The sequence below is a fragment of the Medicago truncatula genome, chromosome 3, assembly GCF_003473485.1.
Source record: "Medicago truncatula cultivar Jemalong A17 chromosome 3, MtrunA17r5.0-ANR, whole genome shotgun sequence".
In the NCBI taxonomy this organism is placed as follows: Eukaryota; Viridiplantae; Streptophyta; class Magnoliopsida; order Fabales; family Fabaceae; genus Medicago; species Medicago truncatula.
The window spans coordinates 6,384,720-6,395,095 of NC_053044.1; the positions used below are offsets into that span (position 1 = coordinate 6,384,720).

At 33.2% G+C, this 10,376-nt stretch overlaps 2 long non-coding RNA genes across 2 annotated transcripts; one reads left to right on the plus strand and one right to left on the minus strand.

Annotated features, from left to right (window-relative positions):
• Nucleotides 1-2,746: 2,746 nt before the first annotated feature.
• Nucleotides 2,747-5,193, minus strand: LOC11417722 (uncharacterized). The gene is made up of 3 exons (XR_003009904.2): nucleotides 5,059-5,193; nucleotides 3,062-3,156; nucleotides 2,747-2,968 (listed from the first exon to the last, which is right to left on the minus strand). It is a non-coding gene; the product is annotated as an uncharacterized lncRNA (long non-coding RNA).
• Nucleotides 5,194-5,600: 407 nt separating this feature from the next.
• On the plus strand, nucleotides 5,601-8,697 carry LOC11417723 (uncharacterized). The gene is made up of 2 exons (XR_003010083.2): nucleotides 5,601-6,035; nucleotides 7,918-8,697. It is a non-coding gene; the product is annotated as an uncharacterized lncRNA (long non-coding RNA).
• Nucleotides 8,698-10,376: the final 1,679 nt, after the last annotated feature.

Consider the following 10,376-nt stretch of genomic DNA (forward strand, 5'->3'; position numbering starts at 1 on the left):
AATTCTAATTATAAGAAAAGTTTTGCCGACAGACTAAACTAAAGCTATGGACTCCAGTCAACGCTCTTTACTACTTGTAAACGCTCATTTCTAATACAATTATAGCAGGGATATAAATTATAATAAGTCGGAGACAAACTACATCTCACAGAAATCTAATTTGTGTTGTTGACATGTATTCCATTATCTGACAATCATATAGTTCCTTTATCAAATCTGTTCCTTTAATATCATTTTAAATTTAAATTGCATTGTGACAAAAAACAAATGGTTTTTTACTAACTAAGAACTGTTAGAATATCAAAAAGGATGAAAAAGGCTTGAATACTTGACAGAATGCAAAAAAAAAATATTTATTCATAACTCTATTATTATTAGTACAGAATTTGTCCTGTTTCTAGGCCGAATCCGAATTGTAATATAGCTTTGTTAATATAAAAATCGACATGGAATACATTGAGCACTACTAAATTTATAGTTTATCAAACAGATGGGGTATAATTCAACTACTTTCCCCATGAATCAGAATAATCCCAAATAGAAATGAAATACAATATGTAAGTCTTCAGGGTGTTCAACAGAACCTAAACCTCTCCGTGACCTTTATGTATGGAGCCACTCTCTTATCTAACAAAATACACTAAGAAACTGACGTTAAAACACAACACTTCCAATAATAACTCCATCATTATCAACCTTGTTATCATACAACACAAATTTAGATAGAAAATATGCACAATTGCCTCATTTAAAAAATACATGTTGATTAGTACAATATCAACACATTTCACTACTATAATATCAGCGACAGAGAAGGAGAGGTGAGAGGGTTAACATTCAATTAGAGTTGGTAGGAGGAATTAGAATGAAATTTTGGTGATGGATCAAAGTCATGCATGGTTGGAATCATCAGGCTTCTTCATTTATCAATTGATCATGATTTTTTGTGTAGGTTGGACTGATATTTTTGGTGTAAACTAGTTACAAACCCGTGCTTCGTAGGGTTCTTGTAAAAGTTTTGTTCTAAACAAAAAATAAGCAAATTAATGGATATTGCACAAACATTAGAAATTTTTACCAAAATATTTATGAAAGCTCTATCAAGTCTTGATTCATGAAATATGGATACATTTTGTTCATGAGACCAGGAAACATCATAATAATTAAGATGAAACTAATTGGAACCAATGAATGAATAACAATGTGAAAATTACGATTACATATTAGCCGAAATTATAAAAGTGAGCGTTATTGTCATAGAGTTACCAAAAAGGGATTAACACCAATATTTACATCACACAAAATGAATCAAAGAAACAACATCCTATAGGTTAAGATCATAGGCTAATCAATTGGGTGACATTATGCACTCATAAAGTTAATTTTAAAATGATAAATTTTTAAGCATTGATCCATCATAAAATGTATCTTTAAGAATTACACACCCAAATGATCAATGTTTATATGCATAAATCAATAGTTAAAAAGCCTAATCACATGCCTAAAAAGTTAAAGTCATCCAGTCAAAGGCACTCATATCACACCATATAGGAAAACCTTACGAAGTCTTGAAAGCATAAATTTAGAGGGAGTGTTATTTGAAAAACTATTTATTTGACAACTTATTGGATAACCATATATTTTCAAAGAAAAGTGGTTATTAACACAGAAACCAAAGCAATAGAGAGAGAAAGTAAAAAGATAATGCGAGTATGAGAGATAAAGTTGTCACAAAAGTTGTCAAATATTGGTTGTACAAATACCATTTCATTTAAAGAACATGTCCATTTTTATTTACAAACGAAGGGCATCAACTTATACCTAAGTTACTAACAAAATGAAAATGACAAAAGTTGATAAGCACCAGCCTCCAACCACTTTGTTTTTTGCATTGTCCAGGTCCACTCCTACTTCCAGGTTCACACATAATCAAAACCTAACATTGCAACACTTCACATTCCATTTATTCACTACAATCACACTGATTCTTCTGATAGACTGAGACAACGTTCAAGATGAGTGAATTGAAGAGTTGCGATTGAATGTTAGTGTAAAATAACTTTTGATAGACAATGCATATCCCTTAATCTCGAATCTTAAGCCTACCAACATGAACAATATGCATGTATAGAGTTGTATTCTTATAAAAATGATGTGTGGCCTTCACTCTATGTGTCACATTCCAAATTCAATGCTTTTGTTTAGACTTGATTTTTAAATTAAGTTATCTAATATGAATTTCCCTCTACTTGATTCATCTTTATAGGAAAACCAAAATGGACAATTTTGTGCATGAGCTTCAATAAAGGATATCAAAATCTCACAAAATTCAATATAGTCTTTCTCATTTGTTTTGAAATCCAACATTACTAAAAAACTACGAAAAGAGGTATGCTAGTACCTGATGTGTTGATGCATAAGCCAAAGCATTTTCTCTTCTCATAGCAGCAATTTGTCTGGTCAACAATTTTGCTTGGATTTTCTCTTTCCCATTTTTCTCCAATAGGTTGCAAATGTATTGGCCACTTTAGTACAAACATTTAAAAGCCAAACATCAACCATTCATTTCTAGATTTTGTTTAATCCCTCAAAAAAAAAATATTCTAGATAAATGTATTCTTAAACAAAATCAAAGCATATAAATGTACTGGTTGGGTTGAACAAAATTGAACACATTTTCTATAAAAACAACACATTAACCATAATCATAAAAATAAATTAATATTGAACAAATACTTACAGCAGCTTGTAACTTGTCAAGTTCATTTTCACGTTTCTGCTGCAATTGGCGTTGAAAAGATTGATTCTCTTCAGACATTCTTATCTTCCTCGCACTAACTTGAGACTGCAACCGTGAAAGAGTTTGCATGCATTGTAAAGTAGTAGCTGCTTGTCGTTGAACAGATTGTCCTTTTACCAATGCTTTCAACCTCGCCAAAGCTTTCAATCCACGCAACGTCCTCCTTGCCTAAAATAATAACAAATTAAGAAAATATTGGTCAGAAGATAAGGAAAATCTGAACAAATACCAATTTTTTTACCAGATAAAGTTGGTTTTTACTTGAAGTTCTTGAAGAAGTGAACCACATGTTGTTTCAGCTTGAGGAAAAGGATGATCGTTATGAGGTTTATGAATTTTGGAACACCTTTATCAAGCTAATTAAAAAGAAAATTCTCTAAGAACATTACCATAAAAACAATCAAAGAGAGTGTTGTGAATTCGGGACTCAAATTTCACACCAATACAAACTATGATGTGTGGAGCAAGTATCAATGGCAACCAATAATCAAATGTAAATAACCACAAGCAATAACAACAATATAGACCTAGTCTATAAACGAAGTGTATAGCAAAACCACAATCCAACCAAGGCATAAACAAGATAAAGAGAGTAAAGAAAAGATAACAACACCAAGAAATGTTCACACAGTTCGGTCCAACTTGACCTACTCTGGAGGAGAGATTGATCTCTCCAATCCACTATCAATGAGTTCTTACAAAGAGATACAAATGGGTTACAAGAAATTAACTTCAAGAAGTTTACAAAGAACAACCCTAATTTCTACTCATTTTCCCAATCTCACCAATGAATAAGACACTCATGATTTTCACTCTCCCAAGGTGTTTACAATTGTTTCCCAACTCTAGAATCTAACCCCCAAAAGAGAACCAACCTTTAGCATTTGATTTCACTAAGGATCTTCTCTTTTGGTTTCACAAGACTCACCCAAGTTGCTCACAAATGACTCTCCACTCATGTGTTTCCCAACCCCATGAATCTTCCCCAAAAGGCACCAACCCTTTTCAAAAGAGCCCCCTCTTTTGGTTCTCCAAGATTCACATCTTGAAGCTTTGAACCTCACCCAAAGACCCTCAACCTTTAGTATCTAAAACCCTAAAAGTTCTCTCCTCTGATTTCCATGAGATTCACCAAGCTTTCCCAACAAAATGGGTCAAAGAATGCATATACTGTGTTCATATCCTGACAAAATCGTGTCATGATTTCCCAAATCGTGACACATTTGGTGCGTACGACCCAAGGTACGACCAACCTTATCCTGAAAATTTGTCCAATAAGCCGAAAATCGTGTCACGTTTTCCCAAAATCGTGTCACAATTGGACACCCTGCAAACCATGCTCAGTGCCTTCAAAATTCGTGACACGACGTTTCTTCACTTTCTCCAAAATCATTTTTGAGGCACTTTGCAACAAAGAGGGAATAGAACTTGATGCATCTGTCATATAGTGAAACTTGCAACAGATTTAAAACTCTTTATTAATAACTCAAACAAATCAAGTGTTAGTCATCAAAGGGGAATCAAATCTACTTCCAATGTGGAATTTTTTATAAAAAAAAAAAAAAAAAAAAAAAAGTAGTAACGAAAAGCATGGATGCCATTTAAATATTGTTGACTAAAAATCACATTAAATAACAGTACAGTCGTATTTTATTCGGGTTCGATGAAAAAGGTTGCTGCCACGAAAAATCATAGTAAACGGACCATTTTTGTTGAAATCAAAAGTCGATAATCCTATCTCACCATCTGGTTATGTCTCAAATGAAGAATTGTTCGAATTAAAGCATCTACTATAAACAAACAATCAGTACTCACAAGCAAAAACCAACATCAACAAGAAAAAGTTCATTCAAAAATCCACATAACTCCTAGTGCCCACACCTTGGTGATTGATCTCAATGTTTCTCTTTTTCACTTAAATTTTGATTTCTTTGTTAAGGTGAGTTAGTCCTGATAGTGCATCAGGGTTAGGGAAAAGTCTCGAGAGTGGGTTTCGAATAGAAAAATACTTTTTTTGTCGATTGATATTTAATCTAGGTCAAATCCATTAACTTAATTGGGTTATTCCTTTCTATTCTAATAAATTCCCTAAGTCATGAAGTCATGACGCGGGAATTGTCTTATAACTCGTAAAACTTATCCTGTAATGTTTAGGTGCAAAATTATGATATTTTGGACAATACATCCATATAAGTATCAGAATAAATTATCAATTTTCAACAGCACAATCTATTACCCGAATCAAAATAGAATCATACCTGTCTCAAGTGGCAAGATCATCCATCCATAAAAGAGCATTGTCTCAAGAAAATTGGACACCTATGCAAATATGTGGAGATAAACATCAGAAAAAGGATATATGAATATAATTTTTACATCTTTTAAGATAACTTATTCAATAGATACAATACTTAATTTACCATATATGAATTTAACAAAAGAATCAGAGTTGTTTCCTGATTGTACTTGATGTTCAAGGCTATCAAGAAAAAGCTTGATGTTCAAATAGAAAGTATGGAACAATAATAAATCATGAATAAGAAGAGCTAAAGAATAAAGATATAGTTCTTTAAGATAATCAAAACAAATTACGGGAGTGGTTATGGTGCATAAGGAAATCCTTATGCACCGTGCATAAATCCCAACATAATTGCTTCCTACACCCTTAAAGTGAGCCAAAACCATTTTTGTTCAAAATAAAAGAAATCTGATAGTTATGATGTGTTTATGCACGGTGCATAAGGAAATAACTTATGCACCATAACTTTTGCCGGTGTGGTGTACATTGTGTGTAGGCATTGGTATTGCGTCAGTGTTTCATAGCTTTTCATTATTTGGGACAAGAGTATTATTGTACTGATAAGGTCTTCCCATTGATAAGAACACAATCTGGTACTATTCCAAGGCTTTTCCACCATCAAATGTTGATCTTAGAGCCTATATTTATCAAACAAACATACAAAATAGCAATTAAATATCAATAAAAACATTCCATCTCTCTACCTCACTCGTTTTTCTCACTAACCACAGAACCTTCTCATTCATTATTCTGACAAATCGTATACCCATCACAAATTCTTCTCAATTGAACTCGTTTTTCACCTCACTTTTCACTCGTTCTCACTTCCTCACTCACCATCTTAATCCATCTTTCCATCAAACTCACGACTGTTGAAGAAGTGATTGTTACTGCGAGTTTGATGTATAAGCACATCCTTCCCACAAACACCCTCAGGTAATTCTTCTTCTCAGTAATGACTTCATGGGTAATATTTTCACCCAAACCCTAATATTCATATGAACCCTAAATCTGAATTGGTTATTGTTTGTTACAATTGCCGTTGCAAATTCCAATTTCTCATGGTTGATTCTTCAAATTTCATGCTCAATTTACAATGGTTAAAGTTCTGGTATATGATAAGCTTAATTACTCTTTTGGTCCCTTAATTTATTTTTTGGTTTCGTTTTGGTCCCTTTACTATTAAAAGTTTCATTTTGGTCCCTTAATTTACTTTTTGGTTTCGTTTTGGTCCCTTGACTATTAAAAGTTTCGTTTTGGTCCCTTAACTTACTTTTTGGTTTCGTTTTGGTCCCTTAACTCTTCCTCCGTCAACCACTTTGGTCCTTTATGTTAGGATGAATGAATGTAGGCTTAAATGCTCTTTTGGTGCCTTAACTATTTAATTGGTATCGCTTTGGGCCCTTAACTAAAAAAAAGATTGTTTGAGGATTTTAAGTTTTTTTTTCAGTCTCGTTTTGGTCCCTTCTGTTAGGTTTCCGTTAGTTTTAATAAAAAACGTTAAGTGTGGACACGTGTCACCTTGTCATTGGCTCTGAGAATTTTTTTTTTACCAAAAAAAAAAAAAAAATACTCAGAGCCAATGACAAGGTGACACGTGTCTATGAGTTAATTTTTTTTTAAAACCTTAACGGAAACCTAACAGAAGGGACCAAAAACGAGACTAAAAAAAAATTTAAAATCCTCAAACAATCTTTTTTTTAGTTAAGGGACCAAAGCGATACCAATTAAATAGTTAAAGGACCAAAAGAGCATTTAAGCCATGAATGTATTAGAGTTAACAGGACCCAAATGAAACTAAAAAATAAGTTAAGGGACCAAAACGAGACCAAAAAATAAATTAAGGGACCAAAACAAAACTTTTAATAGTTAAGGGACCAAAAGATAACCCAAAAATAAGTTATGGGACCGAAACGAAACTTTTAATAGTTAAGGAACCAAAACAAAATTAAGTTAAGGGATCAAAAGAGTAATTAAGCCTATATGATATTAAGTGTCATGATATATTTCAATTAAGGTGAGTTTTAACCGTACAATGTTTATTGTATTCAACCACATGTCACTTCTTACAACCTAGATTAGTTGTTGCGTTGATGCTATTAACAATTCAATTTGATAGCTGGCTTTTCTAGCCCCTTTATTGGTCTCTTCATGAAACAATGTTTGGTGGTCTTTGTTGTTGTTTATTGCTTCTATTGAGTAAGTGGATGGAAATGACTTTTTTGTTTTTATATTTTTCGAATCTGAAGTGACTTTATTCTGGTGAGGTGTTAGGGGAACTTGATTAAAGAGGAGCAGAGGATTTTTCTATATCTTTTTGTACATATGAGGTGATTTTATTAGCATTCTTCTATGTCAGAATTGAGTGCAATGGTCCTGATTTAGATTTATGTCTAAGAACCTGTGTGAATGAGTTAATATCATTTTCAATATCAATTAATTCCTAATTTTTATACACTAAGGAAGAGTATTAAAGGTTTGGTAAACAAGGTCCATGCGATGAATGTTACAAGTATAATTCATGAGTTATTCGTCGAGAACTTGATCCTTGGAGACAACTATTTTGCAGACTGTGTATGAACTTACAAATTCCATATCCTTGGTTTACTAATGTGTGACATGAAATTTACTAAAGTTGGAATGCTTTGAATGATTGTTTTGTAGTTTAAAAGAGCATGAAAACATAATGACAAAGTATGTGTTTGTAATTAGGCACCCTGATGTAATTTCCTTTGCTGAAATTGTTGTTACCATCCCAATTGTACTCTTATTTGCCTTTTCATTTGCTTCTAATTGGTTTTCTTCTTGTTAGTTGCAGCCTCAATTACTTGCTACTGTTAAGTCTGTAGCACATATGAATCAGCATGTGGTTCATATGATTATTGTGATAGAGCTACCCATGGATTTGCTCAAGAAGCCTACTGCTGATAGTTTTGAAGTACTTGTTGGTTTTGTCACGTAGAGGACTCCATGCTGAGTATTTATTCCCTTTAACTATATAGTTATCATGTGTTTAGTGCTTTGTAGATATGAACATGCCTTTTTCTACGGTCTTCATTTTGAGTATTTATTATACTTATGAATCCTAGCTTTTATTTTTCTTCAGTGTTCATGAAAACATGGTAAATATAGGTGAATGGGGTAAATAAGACAAAGGTATTGAACTATAAAATTACTAGAAGATATGAGGTGTCTTGAACTATATATAGATTTTACTTAGTCTATGGAAAATTAATGCATGTACAATGTATGTGGCACAACTCTAAGGGTAGACCAAGAATTTTGGTAAGCTTGTTTATCACACTACTAAGAAGAGAGCTAGTCGACCTCAAGGTATATTACCCATTTGGTTTTGATTTTATGTTGTTGAAATGAAGGGTATCTTAGAGTGTTCAAATTTGGTTGGTTGCTTGGAGGAGTTATCTACTTATACTTTTAATATTTGAGAAGAATGTTTTTGATTTTTTGTATTCTATGAGTAGAATATGGATACTTGGCTTTTAAAACAACTTTGCCACTAAAAGTCATTGACTCATGTAGAGAAGTTAAATGAGCGTTAATGGAAATGTTTGCTAGAAAAAAAGCTAATTTTAGCTTATACTTGAAACTATTATCTAGAAAGTCATAGAGATTAGGCTTTAGAGGTAGAATTCAAGATTGCATGAAACTATCGCACCTTTTTAATCTTTTTGTGTGGTTTATCAGAGTGCTGATAGGTGAACACATTTAGCTGGCAACACCCCCTTATACACCCCCATGTGGCAGGATAGTTTTATCATAGTTTTGAAAATCGGATCGGACTGGCCGGTTGAACCGGTCCAACTGGAACCCGGTGGGGTGGCCGGTTTGAGTCGACCAACGGATCGGCCATGCTTTCGAACCGGCGTGAACCCGATGGGGTGGCCATGATTTTATATTGTTTTAAAACGTTGATATTGATTTACTATAAAACCGGTGAACCGGTGGTGTTTGCAAACCGGACCGGTTTGATCTGAAGCATGAATTTAATTAAATAATTTTGTGTAAGAAGTGGCATGGGTGGGAGTAGAACCCGTGACATCTAGCAAGCAAGGAAAACACATTACCACTGCACCACTGAACGTTTGTTGAAAAGAAATTGCTTTTGATACATTATATTCAATTAGCACATCTTGGAATAGTAAATCAATATCAACGTTTTAAAACAATATAAAATCATTAAATTGTGACCTTAAAAGTTAAAACAATATAAAATTGTGACCTTAAAACAATATAAAAAAATATAAATCATTAAATTGTGACCTTAAAACAATATAAAATAATTTCATAAACATTTTACTTATCAAAAAAGAGAAAAATTCATAAATATTTTACTTGATTGCATTAAAACTATTTTTTTTAACACACTCGTTTTTATTTGTATTGTAGATGCGAAGTAAAATGTTTTTAATATTTATTTGAATAAGTGTTATATCTAAAAAAAAAAATATGCAGTTGAATTCAAGGGGCATCTATGAAGATGTTTCTATTATATTATAAAAATATGATTTTATTTAGTGTCAAAAAAGTTTATTGTTTTTTTAGAGATCAAAGTCACTCGGTTTAATATAATTCAATACAAATAATCTTCGTTATAAAGACCGAGTCGTATAATCGAGTCATCCGATTCAGTCATGCGGTTCGACCAGTGACTCAATGGTTCGACCAATGACTCATTGACCCAGTACCCTCACCGAGTCGATCACTGGTCCGAGTCTTAAAACTAGTATTTCATCTTTTAATGAAGAGTAGTTTTGTCAAAACCCATATAAACCTTGTCAAATTAAAAAAAATAAAAAATAAACTCAGTCTCTTCAACACGTTCTCTCCTCCACAGGCCACCGTCCCTCTCCTCCACAATCACCAAACTCACAAACCTGCGACAACGACGGTGACGGTGCCGGAATAGAAAAACCCAGATCTGTATCAACGACAGTGACGGCGCCGGAATAGAAAAACCCAGATCTGCATCAATGACGGTGACAACCTTGGTTTTTTTTTTTTTACAAATCTTCGTTTTAAGATCTACTATGTGAGAGGTGGTCGGAGTAGAGAGGAGACACTATCAGATGAAGATTTTAAGTTCGGAGGTGCTGAGGCGGAGGGCGGCCACGAGATGGTCGGAGAAGAAAGGGAGAAGATAGTAAGAGTTTAACTTAATTTTTTTGTGTGCTTTTTGTTTTTTTTTTGTCTTGTTTTTCCATACATAAAATGTCAGTGGCAAAGAGGTCATCAAAAGCTAAATAATATAAAAGAAAG